The sequence below is a fragment of the Rhinolophus sinicus genome, linkage group LG09 (genome assembly GCF_036562045.2).
Source record: "Rhinolophus sinicus isolate RSC01 linkage group LG09, ASM3656204v1, whole genome shotgun sequence".
Classification (NCBI taxonomy): Eukaryota; Metazoa; Chordata; class Mammalia; order Chiroptera; family Rhinolophidae; genus Rhinolophus; species Rhinolophus sinicus.
In genome coordinates, this window is record NC_133758.1 from 90,216,580 (window position 1) to 90,236,428 (window position 19,849).

The 19,849-nt window shown below is 34.2% G+C and overlaps 1 long non-coding RNA gene across 1 annotated transcript in view; it reads right to left on the reverse strand.

Annotated features, from left to right (window-relative positions):
• Positions 1–13,971: 13,971 nt before the first annotated feature.
• The window catches only part of LOC141573105 (uncharacterized), a 309,269-nt gene continuing 303,391 nt past the window's right edge, over positions 13,972–19,849 (reverse strand). The window contains exon 3 of the long non-coding RNA XR_012498666.1: positions 13,972–14,067. This is a non-coding gene — a long non-coding RNA (uncharacterized LOC141573105). The remainder of the gene's footprint in view (positions 14,068–19,849) is intronic.

Consider the following 19,849-nt stretch of genomic DNA (forward strand, 5'->3'; position numbering starts at 1 on the left):
TCTCATATTTTCTATTCTATTATATGCATTATAGTTATATGTATTATTTCATAGCCTATTTTGTTTTCTCAATTTAAAAGATTATTGCAAGACCATTAAAATTGAAACCCATATTTTAAAAAGACAGCACTAGGTTATATAGCTGGTTGTACAATTACTCAGTTTTAAAATATGCACTTCTTCAATTTTATAAGATGATAACAATTATTTTCAAACTATGATTGAAACAAATTAAATTTCAACCAGTACCATACAACAAATTCATACTGTTCCACATTCTAGAGACACTTGGTATTATAAGACTTTTTTTCTTTTTTCAACCAATATAGATAACATAAAATAGTATCTCATTTTTATTTTGATTGCCCTGATTAAAGAGAAGTTGAAGATGATTTCATCTTTTCATCTTTGAAGTGCTATTTCGATTCTTAATGTGATTTCTAGTAACATTGCTTTACATATTGATTTGCAAGGAAGTTTGATATACACTTGGTACTAATTGTATCCTAATTATATATATGTCCACTGTCTTTTTTCAGTTTTGGTTTGCTTTTCACATTCTTTATTGTGTCTTTTAGCAAAACTAAATAAATAAATAAGTAAGTAAATAAATAAATAAATAAATAAATAAATAAATAAATAGCATATGAATTACTCCAGACACGGAAAGGGCGGCTCTTGGTTCCGTACTCAATGCCATAAAACCAGTAATTAAAATAACATATTGAAACATGAGCAGTATTGCTCTGGACCCTATCTTCAAAACCACCAGAATACTGCTTCTCTATTATTCGCAATTATATTTTGTTCTCTGCTTAATTTTTATGTCTTCCTGCTTCACATTTAATTTTCTTTCTTACCCTTTCATTATTATAGTATCCTGTTCTTTTATTTTTATAATTTATCCGATATCTCAGTATATATTAGATATATCGCTTTTTTTTTCCTGTTCCCTACATTATATGTTTCATTCAGAGTCAAATTATGTGGATATTGTTTTGAGTAATGTTTATTTTCCTAATGTACTTATAGATCCTTGATTGTTTGTTTATATTTACAACCAAAACCTGCGCATTTGTTTTGGACTTCCCAAGCTGTTGGGTATGTAGGTCTATTCAGGGCTGGATCTCTCCCATGAAGGGAGATTCTCACTAGGATCTGTGTATTGGGTACGATGAGACTTAATTATTAGTAAATTTCTCTTTAGGGTAACAGGCATGGCATTCTCTGTAAGGCTGCAAAATCCAGCTTTCATATTTGTGTGTGAATGTGTGAGTGTGTATATCAGGGTGGGCAGAAGGGGAGTGTTGCTTTCCTAGCTTCTGAAGTTGTCATATACAGACCTACTTCTTACTCTGAGCCTTCTCAAAATCAATGAATTTAAGCCTAGGGCCTCTTTGAAGTTCTGCCGGACAAATTATAATAGCTTCTTTAGGAGATGCCACTACATCTCCACCCAGCTCATCTTCAATCCATACCCTAACACTTGCAATCTTCCAGAAAATTGCAGAATACAAAAATTGTATTCTTTTGTCATTTTCCTCTCTTCCTCTGCCATGGGTATTTTTATGTATTTATGATAACTTTAATGTTTATTTTAGTTTTAACTCAAGGGGGACATGAAGCAAATGTATGAGCCTGGTCTGTCATCAAGAACTAGATGACACATGAGTCACATAGCTTTATCTTTTCTTTATCAGTGGTTAATTAGTACACAATTGTGTTAGCTTGAAATGTGGGAAGGAATGGGAAGTAATTTCATGGGAGACTCATTTATTCATTCAGCAAATACTAAGCATCTTGCAGAACTTGGTTGAAAAAGAGCAGCAGAGTAGAAAGAGAACCCGGAGAAAGTTATGTCAGATTTATCAGGTAAGGGATAACTTCAGGAGTTGCTATGGTTAAACGATCCATTGCTATGAAGTATATAAACCAGGTAAGGAAGGATTCTAAAATGATGCTGTTCTAGCATATTAATCTGAGGGATCACATCAGGCTGTGTGGGTCCAGGTTTGTCCACATTTACATCCTCTAAATTTTCTCTGTCAACTCAAATGCAATCTTTCACAATATGATGCCACAGGTTAATTTGTGATTTAAACCAAAAACAAACAAAAACAAAAACAAAAAAAACCAAGCTGAACCCTTTCAAATTGAAAGTATTTCTCTATAACTCTATATCCAAACATTGCAAATCTTGTGTATTTCACTTTTTCAGTTTTACCTCCTTTAAAATGCTGGAACTATAAAATATCCCTGTGACTCTTAAATTCAATGACTCAATAACAAAATGAAGTTTAAATACTGATTTCACTGTAGTATAGAGCGTTAAAAAATGAATGAGAGCAGGCCACTTACAAACAAGATTTTATGATGATATAGTGAAAACCTTTGTGGTCCCTTTGTTACTTTCATACTGTATTTTTAGGACAGTGCATGTCTTTTGCTGATCTCTGAACCTCAGTACCATTCCATGCGCAAAATAATGAACTCAAGAAGTTATACTAATGCTATTTAAACTTCCACTGAACTGGACATAATAGAATATAATTTTCTTCCAAATCTCAATTATAAATCCCCAGAATATCCCCAATAATCAGCTCAAGCTACGATAAGGAAGTGCTAAGAACATTTATCACATAAATTTGAACTTCCAAGAGTTATCTTGAACCGTTTCACTGTCACACAGGTATCCAAGCAAAGGTCAAGCTCTCATTAAAGCTTATCTAAAACTAGAGTTATATGTTATGGTTTATTGCCTCAAGTACCAATTAACAGAATTAAAGAAATGAAAAACCAGTGATTCATACCTTTGCAGGCAAACCCTCATACTTCAGCATAAAGCTAAAATATTAATTGTCATTTTAGTCATGTAGTATTTTATTAGGTACTTAACTCTGTAGGTTTTTACCAGTAGATATATAACATTCATTTTTAACAAAATGCAAGGGAGATTTGGGGAACATTTACTCAAAAGCTAATAAAGTAAAATCTTAGAGGTATTTTCTAACCAGCAACTTAAACATGAATATCAATTATTAATGAGGTTGAAATGCTTAATAATAGGGGCCTGGAAAGAGGCTATAAAGAATTGCTAAAATATCACCATGACATCAAGGGTGATTGTCTTCTTAGGAGGCATACAAAAAACAATAAAAAAAACGCATAATTGCACACTATAGCATTCACACATTTTGCCTCCGAGGCTGTTGATGGTGGAGAGAAGTGAAAAAGAGGATGTTTAAGACCAGGAGGAAGTGTACAGAAGTGTTCTTGCCTCATTGCATTACTATTATTTTGTATTATCTGGAATTAGTCTCACCTTTGCTGTAGATAAATGCTAACCCAATAGTACTAATAATTGCCTTCAAACACTCGCAGGCATACTTTACAGATATATCAGGTTCATAGTCAGCATCTGTTCTGTATTATCAGGGACCTTGAACCAGTATGTACCTCCCAGCAGGTTAAACTCCTTATGCTCCTGGAGATCTCGAGACTCTGCATCCCACTCTCATCATTATCTGTCACATTTGAAACTAAAAACATTCTCCATGTCTGCCACTAGAAAATGAAAGCTGTCCCTCCAAATATGGAACATCATGTAGTAACTAAATCTGCAGATGAATTCAGAGGTAAAATTTAAAGAAAAATTCCCTGTGAACAGCAAGCAAACAAGGTTGAGGAAGAACTACTCTTGATAATTGAGTCTCCTTGAGATGTGCATATATAAAGATGAGTTATTGCGTTGTTGCTGTAATTTATGGGGCAGCTGAAGTCACAAACCTCAGAACTTTCAATGACTGAGACACTATTGCCCATTTTTGAAAATCCAGCTTTGTAAAGACCTTGGTTGGCATTGTCACTAGCTTAAAATCTAGTGTACTCATCTGTTTTAGTGAGGGATCCATAGTTAAGAGTTGATGTCTTCTGTCTATTGCTTTATACAAAAGGAATATTTTGTTACAATAATTAGCTCACCTATAACTGTCTTGTTCAACTGCTTCTTAGTCTATGTCTTTCCTTTCCCACCATCCTTTCTGTAGGCAAGCACAATGAACTCACTCTGGGCTAAGTTGAGCTAAATAAGGTTACCCAAAAAGTATCCAGTATCTTTTCTGTAGGGATTAACAAACTCATTTCCTCAGTGTGCAGACCACATATTTTGTCTGAATACTTACAGGCATACCTTACCTGTAATGGATTTCATGTACTCTGTAAAAATCCAGCATTTTATCCATATTATCAAATGACCTCTAAATTTTCGGAGAACACTAGGCTTCTCTACTGTGAAACAGAATGGCTGATTTGTGCCAACTGACTTCTTCAGTTGTGAGATTCATTGAGTGAAACAGCATTGTAGTTTAAACAGAATACCATGGTATAAATATAAATGATGAAAAGAACACCACACTTTTATCCAAAAGTCTGGGATTCACGTACTCCCTTCGACACTAATTGGTTCTAAGTTCAATAATCTTTTTCCTCATCTGTAAAATAGGAATAATAGTTCCTGTCAACATAACAGAAATATTATTAGAATCAAGCAAAGTCTTTTTAAAAACTAAAAAAAAAAAAAAAAATGATGATGATGATGATGATGATGATGACGACGATGAAGTGTTCCATTGAGTCACTGCCTCAAAAAATGTTTTGTTGCTATTGTGATTGTTCTTGTTTTCCACCCTAATTTCCATGGGGGGAAAAATCAGGGAAGAGACTAATAAATTCAATTGGGTTAACCTAAAAACAAAAAATGCTGCTACCAATGCCTTCTCTCACTTTGAGACTATACTAATTTCCAGGATTTTATCCTCATTTCCTCTTTAATTTCTCATTTGAAAATCCCTGCTTTCGAACCACGACTTTCTCTACTTCATCCTCATTCTTACTTTCATGCTCACAAAACTTACTGTTGAGCCTCTTTAAAATCTCTCAATCCTTGGGTTTCTAAACGAATGATTCCAAAGTACCATCTTTGGATTCGCTTGCACCTGCATCTATCAGAAACACTACCTCACTCCCTTGGCCTGCCACTATTCCCTCAGCTAGTCTCTCTTCCGAGGACAAATCAATGTCCTGTTTTTTCTTATTCCCCTTCCCAAGCATTGCTAGAGAAATTGCTCAAAGATGATGTCTGACTCTGTTACATACTTAGGTTCTCTAACTCATCTGTGTCTTTAAAGTTCTTTCACAGTAATCCTTTGCTTCATTTCTATCAGCCACCACATACATTCAGTTCAGAGGTTATTCCAAACTTTTATCATTCTCGTTGATCAACACCAAGCCATTGTCTTGAGCAAATGATCTAGCTTCTTCTTACATCATGAAGATGGAGGCACCAAATACAAACGTTCTCCAATTCCCTTCCTACCCACTCTTAGTAAAGGGTCTCAGATTCTTTACTCCTGCCTTCGAAGTACAGAAACCATCCTTTTGAGGGATAGGCCTTTCAGCCATGCTCATTATGACAACCCTTTCTTCACTCTCTAGCTCCCTGGTCTGTCAAGTTTTCTGTTCTTGTGTCTCTAACTTCTTTCTTTTCATTGACTTCCTCTTCTCAGTCAAAAAACTTCTTCAAATAAATATTAGCTCAGACTTGCCTCCTGTCAAGTTGCTGACTCCTCACTTTTTTTTCCTTATTAACATCCTGCGAGAGAATGTGTTGTAACTGGGAATGTTGGGGGGGTCTGTAGAGATTGTTTCACTTTTAATGTCGCTTCATTGCCCCCTTGTTTCTTTTACTTCTCTCAGGGCTCACTCATTTTTTCGCATATTTCAATTATATTATATTATAATATATATATGTATATAATATTTAGTATATAATTATTAGTATAAAAATAAATATAATAAATATAATAATATATTATATATTAGTATATAATTAAAATATTATATTGTATTATATTACCCTGTTTCCCAGAAAATAAGACTTAGCTGGACAATCAGCTTTAATGCGTCTTTTGGAGCAAAAATTAATGTAAGACCAGGTATTATATTATACTATATTATATTATATTAAGACTTGGTCTTATATTATACCAAAACAAGACTGGGTCTTAGATTAATTTTTGCTCCAAAAGACACATTAGAGCTGATTGTCCAGTTAGGTTTTATTTTCAGGGAAACACAGTATATTATATATATATATATATATATATATATATATATATATATATATATATATAGAGAGAGAGAGAGAGAGAGAGAGAGAGAGAGAGAGCCAAAAAATGTATAAACATTTTAAGATAGGAAAAAAACTGTATTAAAATTACTCTGAATGGTAACTACTTTGAGTACCTCTTATAATTGCAGAAGTCAAATGTGACTTGTATTCATCTTTTTTTATTGGTATATATTGAATATTACTATTTTAATACAGATTTTTCCTTTCTTAAAATGTGTATACATTTTTTGGCACCCTCTGTATATATACTAGTATATGAGTAGCTTTAAATTCTTGATAGTGTGAATATCAGTTGTATTTTTTTTTATGTTAATACCATTACCTGGATTGCTGTAAACATCTCAAATTCAGAATGTCCCAAAGTAAAATTTTGGATGCTCTCTCATGACTTTATCTCTTTCATACCATTTTGTTTAACACTTTATAAATTAAGCTTCATTCTTTTTCATCGGAACCATCTAATTGCTGAATTCATAAACACACTTCAAGATGCAACTCTAAAGTCATTTCTTCATTAATCAATCAGTTCATTTATAATTATATTCAATTACTCAACTCTTACATACTCAACTTCTATAATAACATGGAACATGTACTGCTACTAAACAATGGAAACACAGAAGTGAATCAAATAGATACATTTCCCTGGCCTTAGGAGCTTTGTTGAAGTCAACTTTGAACTTCCTATTTATGAATAAATCCCTCCCGCTTGAAGTTTTTCATGAAGTATTCTGTAGTCCCATATTATAACAATTACAACACTTAAAAATTTACATGGTTATTTTTATGGCTTCCATATATCAGCTGGGCTCCTTGAAGATAAGAACTGGTTTTATTATATATATAGGTATATCTAAATAGATGTATGGTATTATTGCTTTTATTTTTTTCCCCAGTACATGAATAGTATAATTACTTCTCCTTTGTTGATTGTTGCCTAAGTAAAGTAAATGTGGAGTCTGGGGAACCAACATACAATTAGGGACCCAAATATTTGAGTACTTGCTCCGAAGAACTGTGCTTCCATAGGTTGGTTCTCTTGTAAACAGTTACCCTTCTCAGAATTTGATATATTTATTTCATATTTCTGCTTACTATATAAGGGCTAGGAAAGAGGAAAATAAAATAGTTAAATAGATTTCTTCAATTTAAGATTATTAAATTACAAAAATTTGGTTAAAATACTGTGGATATCAAATTGTATATCGTTTGATTAGCCCAATATCTTGAAAATTTCTTAACATTTTGAATTTTCTTTGGGGCACAATCTGAGAGAAAAATGTGGAACTACATTTAGCTTAACTCTAGAGTATAATTAAAAGAATTAACTTTGGGCTGTGAAGACACAAGAATGAAGAAATTGCCTCAGAACTCAATATTAAAGAGAAAGCTCTTATTGGGAGGTATATGCAATTTTCTCTTGTTTTGGAAAGAAGAGGCAAAGACAAAGACAATGAAAGACCTCATCAGTGATAGTTATTGAAGAAAATGTCAATAAAATAAACCTGGTGTTATATTGAAAGATGCTAAACCCATCTGTAACTTAAATTCCCCATCTGTATATGATAGATGCAGCTCACCCAATTACCAACAGCATCTCACTATAGTAAGTGATAGCTAAGTAAGTGATAGCTAAGTACTTAGTGATAGCTAATAAAATATTCGTTAAATGTTTTAATAATTTTAATGATTGTCCTGTGCTTTCTATTTTCTCTATGAGAAGCAAATAAAAACAATACTGCATTATAACAACTTTATAGACTCTTTCTTCAAATTGCTATCCAAATCACAATATTTTTCAAATCAAAATAGTAAAATGTTTGATTAAAATGTTAAATGTTTGAATTATATCTAGCACTTGTCAATTGATAAATATTCATGTTTTACAATTAAATGATTTCATAAAACAGAGAACAGACATAGATATACCTATATAAACTGTTTATATGACCATGATGACATATATTTAATAGTCTGTATAGGAGAAAAATGGAAAACTAAGCAGTTTTAAAATAGGATATTTTACCTTGTTAAGAAATCTCGCATTAGATTTATCCCCTTTACTTTGTAATATTTAATCTCCCACATCACTGCCAGATAGAATATGAATAGTAGTAAATGTATAACTCCAGGGCAGTAGCTACTTGCAGCTTAAGTAGACTCTATTATGTCTAATGGATCTGTCTCAGCTTTCTTTGTTTGAAATCCAAATATGAACTTTTTTTGTCTACATAAAAATGGAGGAGGAGAAAAATAAAAGAGGAAGGAGCAGAAGAAATGAGAGAGGGCAGGGAAGGAGAAGGAAGCCAACTGTCTCTTCCAGATAGTAGTCCTCCAAGAATTTACAGCATATTGGGTCTCTTTTTCTCTGTTGTTCTTTACCTTCCTTTCATGTTCTAAGTCTCTTCATATTCCCTTAAAGTTATTCCAATAATCCACATTCCTCTTACAGTGCGGTGCTTACAACAAAAAAGATTTGAGGAATAGAGCTCTCTCTGTAAATTTTTAAATTTTCTTTATCATTTACTCTCTTTTTTCTAATGTTGGGAGGCGGGGTTCAAGGTTCTACGCTGAGTCTTTTCTCTTCTCACAATATGGTCTCTTCCTGGGAAATCGCACCCATTTTCCTGATGACATTTGTGTGGATAACTCCAAAATTTACATCAATTGTACTGATACCTGCCTTCTGCTCAAAATTTTGATTTCAGGTCATCTGACACCTCAAACCATAAAAGTGGACTGAATGTGTTGTATGTCCTTCCGAGTATTTTCTCTTGTTTTGGTTTTAACTTCTCATAATGCAAATGTAATCAATATCTTAATCTCTTCTTACTTTGCACAATCAAGTGGAATGTTCGGTAGTTTCCATCTCTGTGCCATATTTGTCTTTCTTATTTATTTATCCTCAGTCTATCCTTGGAGCCTCCCAACTGGTTTTCATGCCTCCACCCAAAATTTCACACAGTTTGAATCAATCTTCTAAAGTTACTTTCATAACATCTCAACCTTCTTCAAAATATGTTTTTCAATTTACAGTAAGGTCAATATAGCTTTCACTTATTTACATAACATTTGTCTACAAATTATAGTTCCAGCTTTGTCTTAGACTACCTAAGAAGAACACAGGTAATAATGGTAATAATAATAACAACTCATTTACTGAAAACCAGGCATAATATCAGTATATTTCATATATATAGTACCTTAATTAAATCTTCATCACAAACCTGCCATGTAGGTTTTACAGCTGATATATTTTTTTTAGTTGAGGCATGGAGAGACTAAGAAATATTTCCATTGTTGAGTGGAAATGACAGATAAGAACCAAGGTTCTTCTGAAACCCATAACCATTCTCTTTTCCTTATATCATATTGTCTCTCAAAATGTATTTTAACCCCTAGAAATATTGTACTTTAATTCAGATTTCACTGATACATATGTGCTAAACAACACATGTTTGATGTTTTCACAACTATCCTGTTAAAATTTCCATGTATTCTATAATTCAGACTTTCTAGACTATAGTGTAAACTTTGATAAGTTGATCCTTTTGCTCATGATTCTCTCACTTAGAGAAAATCTGACCATCCTTTCAGGCTTAACCCAAATAACAATTCCTCATGAAAATTACTGAAATCAAACTAGTTGAAATTAATGGCTTTTTCTTTGGTTATCCATTGCACAGTATCTGTACCTCTATTAGTAAACAAAATGCATTTGAAGTTTCAATATTCTACTTGTTCCATGCATGACAGCGGCCCTATCTTCTTCATCCTTCTAGCCTCTGGCAAATATTTTTTGATATAATACATGCTCAACAAATAACTGGTGAACAAATTTTCAAAAATTGTATTTACAATCAGGTAAACTCTAAGAAAAGCCTGTTTAAATAGGAATAGGTGTCTTTTTATTATTCAACACACAATGCAGGCTAATGAAGCCCCAAGGGAATACTCTAGCAATCTGAGATTTCTTTTATAAGATTTCTTTTAAAACCATAATCCTATGTTCTAGAGTCCAAGAGCTTGTGATCTCTATTTACTAATTCACTTCCTTGGGGTCAATGGAGAGCAAGACACAGCACTTATTTCTTTCATCTTCCTTCTCTTAGCCTTGGCTTTGAAAATCTAAAGTAATCAAGGAGAAAATGACTATCAACAATGTCAAAGTTTCCTAATTAATTTATTGGGAAACACATTGTCAATGCCCAGCAGCGCACATTCTTTTAGAATCCATATATTTGAATAATCGTAAGAAATGAGCAGAACTTTGAAAATACTGGCTTTCCAGACCCAATTCGGGTTCACTGTGCAGGACATAGACATAATTTTGAAAAATAATTCCACCAATTTTCAGGAAAAGAAAATAAGTTTGATGGCTTAAAATATCAAACTTTATCAACAAATCAAACATTACACCGTCTTTTTCTTAAATGTCTTCATTTGCTTCTAAGACAAAGATTTTTATAGTAGGCAGAAAGAATAGGGCCCAGGGGAGAGAGCAAATGGAAGGGAAGCAGAAAGAGTGAGAAAACAAAGGACGGAGGAGATATCATTCTTCAGAAAAAGTGCAGTTACCAAACCAGCCAGAGCTAGATTTCAGTGGCAGAGAACAGATCCAGGATGCCATCTTGCCCCTCAAGGTGAACTTTAGCGAATTATAACAAATGAGAATATTATTAGCATTGGGGGCAGGGACAATGTCTACCCCCTGTGCCACCATGACAGGTCCGACAAGAGCCAAATAAGGACAAGAGAATCCCACCTCCTAAAGGGAAGGAGTGGTCAGTGAGGACCTGCCTGGGAATGCCTATAACACCACCCCTAAATTTCAAATATTTTTCACCCTCATTTTGAGGGTAATAAATTCCTAAGCCCCTTGGTTCTTTGGTGCAGTTGCTCTTCTTCTGGTCTGCCTGCTCCCACCATTTTGGGAGCACACGACCCTCTTTTCTTTTAATAAATTCACCACTTGCTCATCTCATTCAGTGTGTCCTTGAATTCTTTCCTGTGATAACACCAAAGACCCATTTTTCCAGCAACAAGGTTGCAACACAGGGTGTAGATTAATGCAGTTTTCCTTAATGTAAAATGTGAGGAAATTGATGTCACATCATAGCAACAACTGAAAGGCACCTTTCTACCTAAATGACACGATTGCGTTGACAAATATTATCATACATGAAAACATTCTTTTTTTCTCAAGGTTTGACTAATTCTTGTTCATTATTTTATTATCCGGAGGCATAGCCTAACATCTCTCAGTAGGAAGCAATAGGGCAAGTTTAGAATGTAATAATGGAGTTCCTGCCATTTCTTTTCCTCCACAGGAAGAAATGCTTGCCAAATCCTGCTCTCCTGAAAAGACTGTCACGGAAGGCTGGCAAATCAGAGCTCTGTCAGAAACAGAAACGCAGCTGCAAGTATTATGTTTGGCCAAGGCCTTCTTTCTGTTTCTGTTTCCTACATTCAGGACCTTTTTTGCTGAATAGTGCTGGTAAATTAGCATGTGGAGACAGTGTGCTGGATTTGGGGCATGTGCCTTCAGGGCTCGGAGCCACAGCCTTCAGAAGTCATACTGTGTGGGCCATTAAACAAATGACAAAGAAAAAAGAAAACAGTCCTCCTTAGCATAAATATCCCATGATTGATGATAGTCTTCTTTATTTCTTCCTGCCCAGAGTGTTTGCAAATCTGCTCAGAGTCAAATACTGGCTATAACACAAATCCCTGGGGAAAACATTTCATATTTCACACAGTAGTTAAGTCAGTTCTCAGAAGTACATTTTCTTCTCTCTTGTGCATGAAGCAGTAGCTGCCCCGTGGCCCCCAGCATTATCCTTTACTTATTTGGATGCTAGCTATGAAGCCACAGTCTTTCCCCTCACCCTTATTTTCTAAATAATTGAATAGATTGAATAAGTGACATGATTGAGTAATATAAAGGAAGATGTATCTGGTCAGGATGCAGTGGCAGAATCTTAACTTTGTTTTCTTTTTGGGTAAATCACGGGGATTAAGTTTCTAATGATGGGCCCGCAATTCCATATGCATGGGCCATCTTACTTCCTCTCCAAAACAAGAGCCTCTCCAGCAAGAAGTCTACACGGTGTGGAGGTTGGCCCGCCCCTTGGTGTAGTGTGAGCAGAACTGAGTTCCTGTTCCCCTTCTTCTATAATTCCCAGCACATTCGGTGGATTACATCCTGTTTATGCATCTTGCAGCCTCCCAGAGCCCTGTTTCTTTACAGTACTTACTCCTGCTGCTAAAAGGAAAATAGGGTCTGACAATCCTCTGGCTGCCAAAGCTGCCAACCTCTGAATGAGCACATCCTGCTTGCAGGATTCAAGCTGATCCCCGTGATCCCTGAATCCAACAAGCGTTCAAAAGAATTCTGGGCGCCTCAAAGGGCAAAATTGCTATTCGTTTAGGTTTTAAGGACAAACAAGAGCTTCCGTCACCTATGAGCTGATGCTCTCCTGCCTGCCGATCATCCGCGGCTGCTGCTGAACCAGCGCAAACGGCAGATGAACCGGAAGCCCCCCCCCCCATCTGCCCCCGACTCTGGATCTCCTTCTGCCTGACACACTTCAGCTCAGATACAATAATGAGGCCATTGAATTTCCCTCTGCAGCTGGGAGCTGACTGTAAATGCTAAAGTTAAGTTGTTGGAATGACTGTGTCAGGGGACTTGCAAATGAATATGCTGTCATTCCAACATAACCCAATTTACCCTGCATTCATAGTGAATGGTTTTAGACAGTTTAAAGCCCTACTATGATGTTTGGCAAAAACATCTTTCGAACCTATTCTCAGAGGGAAATTGACAACTGAGATGACAGCTTAGAAAGGAACAAAGGACTCACAATGGTATAGTATTAATATATGTAATGACACTTTTTGTAGAAGGATTTAAATATGTTAAAAAGTGAATGGTTTCACAATATCCACAAGAGATAGGTGGTGAATATTCTTCAAGTTAAAAAATAATGAAATAATTATTGTAATTTTTGTTGTTGTTGTTCTGTAATTCTCTTACTATTATACATATAAAAGGAAGGAAATGTCTCACTCGAAGCAAATGATAAATTAAAATAAATTTTTATGAAGTTTATAAATCAGTGTATTTGAACAGTGTTCTAGAACTAAGGGCCAAAATGAATGCAGCATATTTGCTATATTCCACTTAGGAATATTCTAAATAGATGTGAAGTCCCCATTAAAAGTATTTAACATACATTTTGATACATTGAAAATTGTCAGGAACATATATATTGAGCTTAGTATTCATAAATTGATTTGGATACAATTTTGGTGAAATTTTTCTAGAAACAGAGATTCTCAGTGGCTTTATATGTTTCAATTACAGTAGAAGTGCATCGTATAAGAGTTCCATGATAGATAGCATAACTATCAGAAGTTGATTATATCTTCTTCCAGTTAGCATCTGAGATCTAGGTTGTATGATAATATGGATATGCAGTTAATTGAAAAAAGGGATAATTAACCAGGATTTTATCACACAGGTGAAAATTTTTAAAATAGAAAGACATTGATTTCCCCCGCCCCCTGCAATAATGTGTAGTCTTGGAGACTTACTAGTAAATGCTGTATATTGGGAGAGGCAATACCAACAAATTAATCACTAGCTCCAATACCCACCATGTGCTCCCTTCCATCTCTCTTTAATTTGACTTAGTGGAGATACAGTTTATCTCTCCTCCACTCTGTGTCGACTGGGACAGCTTAAAGGCTGCGGGCTAGAATTACTTATTCACTCACATTTATGGTGCTTGATTCTGGTTGTCTTCAATGATCTTGGTTGGGCTGTTAGCTACTTCTTCCAGCACAATGGCTGGGTTCTAAGGATGAGGGTCCTGAGAATGAGAGAACCAGGTAAGAGACACGTCACCTTTTATGGTCTAACTTTGGAAGTCATGCAACATCAATTCCAGCAATTCCAGCATCAATTCCAGCAGTCAAAAAGGCCCATGTTCAAAGTGAAGGTAGACTGTACCTCTATATGGAGAGTTGCAAAGTCCTAGAAGAGCACGTGATAATAAAAAAATAAAAAAAACTTCTTGCGGCCATTTTTTGAAAATGCCAGTATCCAATAGTATACAAGAATATCTTTATAGTGATATTAAATATGAAATAAGTACATTAAATATTTATATTACATCTTTGCTATTTACTGGTGAATGTACTCCTGCATTCTATTCTCTGAGTCCTACTAGTGGCAACCAAATAAAACAAATAAATAAATAAAACAAAAACCCTAGACATTCTATAAACCAGTTTGTTTTCTAGCACTAGGAGGTTTTGTATAATTTATACACTATACAGAATTTGTTTCTTCTTTACCTATCCGTGGCTTATTTTAGATTATTGTATTACACTATAAAAATGGGTAAATTATGCGATAAAAATCATAACACAGAGGTAAAAGTATATTTTGATTACTTGAGACATTTCTGACTATGGTCATAAAATGTAATCTGGAATTTGGTTCATAAGAAAAATTTTGAATAACAGATTTTTAACTTCTAGACAGGATTGGTGGTGGTGGTAGTGGATGGGGAATGGAAAGGAGCATTGATACATTTTTTTTAATTAAGAAATTTGTTTTGCTTTCCTTTCAAACACAACCAATTCCAAACTGAGAGTCCACTTAATGTATACCATCTCAACATAGCTGGCATTTTTGGAGAGCAGATGGGTCTGCAATGACTTGTGCCTTTAGATGGTTTCTTGCACAGATAAACCAGAGCTGCATTAGATGTCACAGGTATTTTCACTATGACATCTACTTAAATGACTATTTAAATGACCAGTTTTTTTTTTCCTCCTCATATACTGTTTAACCAAAGTCATAATAGGCTATTATGTATAACACTAATGTTTGAAAACAAGCTAAAAATTAACAAAATATTCAGGATAATTTTAATGAAATCACAAATTGTATTTTGTCATCCAAATTCTTTTATAAAACATCAAATTATCTGTAATATCTCATACAAAAGAGATAAAAGGAGTTATAATTATGTCCAATTTTGTTTTAATATATAAGATTCAAGACTGTTCATATTTATGATGTTATTTGAGGCGTTCTTACAAAGAACTAAAACTTTTTAATTTCTCACTTACAAATAAAACACAAAATATATTAAAATCATTTTAGAACATAATATAATTCTAAAAAGATCTTAAAATCATTATTTTATTTTGTACAGTAAATTTCAATCTACTTTTAATCCCCAAAGTAAACCTGAGATAAAATATAATTTTTAGCATCTAGGTTTACAAATCGGACTTTTTCTTACAATGATTAAATAAATTAAGCAATGTATCAGCTTTTAAATGAAAGACTAATTATCTTTATATATGTTTGTTATTATAGATGCAATTAAATAAAATTTATATACAATAATACGTTTACCTAAAAATTACACATTTTGCTTGTAATTATTTCTCTTCCCTTCATTAGGCATCATATATGAAAAGTGCAATTTTTTATTCAATTTTTAAAAGGTAGTCCATGGAATTATCTGTAGTGTTAAAGAACTTATAAGAAAAGAACATTTGGAAACTACTTGAGAATAAATACTAGAAATCCTTTGATTTAAAGAAAGAACTGTTTCTGCAAATGCATTGGTAGGTTAAGTTTGTAAACATTTGTAAACTACATAAACAAGAAAAATTTTCCTTCTCTGTCAATTCAAACTGAGAAAGTTAGCCATTTACTTTTCAGGTCCTATTTGTCCAGGAATACTGGAAAGTTGTTCACATTAGACAAGTGTTTCTCATCAGAGGCTGTACCATCCCCCAGCAGACATTTGGAGACGTCTATTGTTTTATTTTGTTTTGGTTGGCACAACACTTAGAAAGCACTATTGGCATTTAGTTGGGGCAGGGTTTACATGTGTCTGAGGATGTTGATATCCTCTAAGTCTTCTTTTCCTCCTTAGCAAAGTCTTTCAGAACAACACATTTTTCTAGATGTCATCTGACTTTCTAAGTGATCCCCAGGTAACAGACATTCATAACAGTGAAGTATCTGTTTATGCTTAACCTGAATCTAAGACCTTAATAGCAGGTTGCTATGTCTACACAAAGTAGTTCTACATAGCTTTAATTATATTATGCCATTCATATTTACTAGCATTTATGAAAGAAAAATTGGGTATTTTGTTTCACTTAAAACTTTACTAGGAATTCTTTATCATGTCAACCATGTCAGAAAAATCTGATTTCTGAGTGTGAGGCTCTTTTTGCCATTAGAGGCATCAAAGCTATGCACTTGGATCAGTCTATATTCACAACTTTCATGTTCACGGTAAATCTCTTCAGAGGTGTATAACATGTGACTTCCTCTTCTAATATAATCTGCACCAAGTATATTTTATATTCCTTTAATCCTTCTTCATTAGTATTGAGGGAAGTGTATATTTTCTTAATTATGTGTATAGGTGAGTTATATTATCTTCAAATTTCATTTCACTTTTGGAAAATGGATATAAATAGAACATTTATGATAGAAGAAGGCATTGGGTGTAATCAAAGTTCAAAGCCAATTCTCCCCAAACAGCACCCCAAGCCCATCTAGGAATTGATTCCAGGTCCATGTAGGCCTCTAAATAGTCCAACATTCTATGTAGATTTCAAGATTTAAGAAGGGCTTTGGTATAGCCAGAACTTTTATGCAAGCTGTTGCAAACTCAATGCCTAGAGGGTCAAGGAGTTAATATAAATGAAGCTGGTCAGCTATAAAACAATAAGGAATGGAGGGGATAATGGCAAGTTTAATAAAGTATATTTTATGTAAAGAAGGCAAGAACTACTTGTTCCCAGCTACCATCGCCTTGGAGGAATAAGAATCCAGTGCTGCCATCAGTTATTTTTTTAAGTAATGCAGAACATACAGATAAACAGGTAAAATTTCCTAAATTTTAATACATTGTACATGACAAACAACCACAAACTTGTTTATAAACTGTGCATGAGGCTGCCAGTTTGCAACCTATGTCGTAAATTTTTAGTGGAAAGAAACAACATCTGGTATGAAGTCCTGGACCACGGTATTTACCCACAAAATTTATTTTCAGTCAACTATGTTTTTCACTTAGAGTTAAAGCAAAATATTTATCGCATAGGTATGAAAATATCAGAATAATGCTGCAGTAACTGTTATAATGTTTTACAGATTATTTGTCATACAGGATTGAAAAACCATGGCAAAACGAGGTTTTCAGGTTTTAAGGTACTGTGATTTTAAAACTCTTTTTAACTCATGTTCGTTAATTTTACCTTTTACCACTAAAGCTTTTGCGAATCAATTAACTCACACATAGGCTGTACATAATGAACTATCCTAAACAGTTTTTGTCTTATCACTCTACAAGTTACATATTATGATTTCCTTTTTTGCATTTTGAATGTGTGTACTTTATACATTCAAAATATCATTAAAATAGAAATGAACTTACAACTGTGTATAGGAGCTTAATGTAAGAAAAGAGGATACATAGCTTCAACTCCTTTGTTCAGTTTTTCCACTTTCCTTCTAGAAATTGTTTCTGTCAATTTTAATTTTCATTGAGGTGAGTGGGAAAAGAATGTAAGGAGACAACCACCTACAACTGCGCATAGCAATAGAAGATTAGCAAATGTTTTCAGCAGGTCTAAGTTTCATTGAACCTGTCTGGAATGGTATGGGGACAAATAAAATAGCATTTCTGAAAAAGTAGTAAGAGACATCATGCTGTTTTAAGTTCAGAAATTGAAAACTAACTCAGAAAGGACCCCAAATTAGCTGTATAAAGGTGGTACAAGTAAAATGCCATAAAAAACAGATGAACCTGAGACTATACCTAGCACAAAGATGTCAGGCAAGAATAGCTTTTATAAAAAAGAGGAAAGTTAATATAAAATAGGTCAATTGTCACAAATACACTTCAATGGTTATTTTGCAAAGGCACACATTAGCAGTTCCATTGAAGCTATTTATCAGGGATGCCTCCTGGTAGGGTTGAATGTATAATGATCACCAATGAAAACAATTTTTTCATCTCAGAATTAGATTAACCAATCACAGTTTAGTTGATTCTAGACTTTAGTGTCCACAAATATGAAAACGTATTTTTAGACAAAATAAAATATCTCCCCTCTGGAAAAATATTGGACTAGACAAAAATACTTCAGGGTACATTGGTGAAAAAATGAGTAAAAGTGACATTTTTCATTTGCAAATGAAAATGAGCCCTTGATGCTATTTTTGATGGCCTGTAACAAGGATTTCCTGCAGAAATTTGCAAAATAGTGTTTGTAGTGGAAAGCCTCGACAATACAAAAATATCAACTGGATTACTTATTCACAGGAAGGCTTTTTTTTTTATTGGGAAATGTTGGGGTACAGTGTGTTTTTTTCAGGACCCATCAGCTCCAAGTCAAGTCGTTGTCCTTCAGTCTAGCTGTGGAGGGCGCAGCTCACTGGCCTATGTGGGAATAGAACTGGCAACCCTGTCGTTAAGAACTCCCGCTCTAACCAACTGAGCCATTCGGCTGTCCTCAGGAAGGCTCTTTTTAGACAGAAATGTTATTGCCATTAAGAATGAGACTATTTTGACCACTGACTATATGACAAGTACCATAATATCTCCCTTGTATCTGCAGTTTCAGTTACCCGTGGTCGACTGCAGTCCAAAAATATTAAACAGGAGATTCCAGAGATACACAATTTATAACTTTTCATTGGTGCACTGTTCTAAGATGAAATCATCCGCTATCCTTCTCTATCCTGCCCGGGGCCTGAATCATCCCTTTTTTCAGCATATCCACACTGCAGACTCTACCCACCCATTAGTCACTTGCAGCCATATTGGTTATCAGATCAACTGTCACAATATTACAGTGCTTGTTCAAGAAATGCTTATTTTACTTAATAATGGCCCCAAAGCACAAGAGTAGTGACGCTGGCAATTAAAACATGCCAAAGAGAAGCCACATGGTGCTTCCTTTAAGTGAAAAGGTGGAAGTTCTCTACTTAACAAAGAATAAAAAAATCTATATGTTAAAATTGCTAAGATCTACATTAAGAAAGAATCTTCTATTCATGAAATTGTGAAGAAGGAAAAAGAAATTCATGCTAGCTTTTGCTGTCATACTAATTTTGTTAGTTTTGCTGTCAAAATGCATAAGTTATAGCCACAGAGTATGATAAGCATTTCGATAAATGAAAAAGCCATTAAACTTTATCATAGGTATGTATGTGTAGGAGCAGAAAACATAGGGTTCAGTACTATCCATGGTTTAAGGCATCCACAGGGGTCTTGGAACATATCATCCACGGATAAGGGGGGATGACTGTCCTCTAATTGGATTACGAATAAGTCCCCAAAGTAAAAGAAACCATGGTTTAAAAAAAATGGATTGGTTGAGCAGAAATAGTTTTTGCAGGAGGCCTGAGTATGGGATAAAAAGCAATCATTTCAGTCATACCGAAAGCCATTCTTGTTGATGTTGTTTTTACAATGTATATGTATGTGTATAAGTGTAGGTGTATGTGTGTCGTATATATAGTCACTATATTAAAATACTGAACATAAGATTATGTTTATGAATTTACTTAACAAAGTCACTACTATATTAAATTCAATGTAG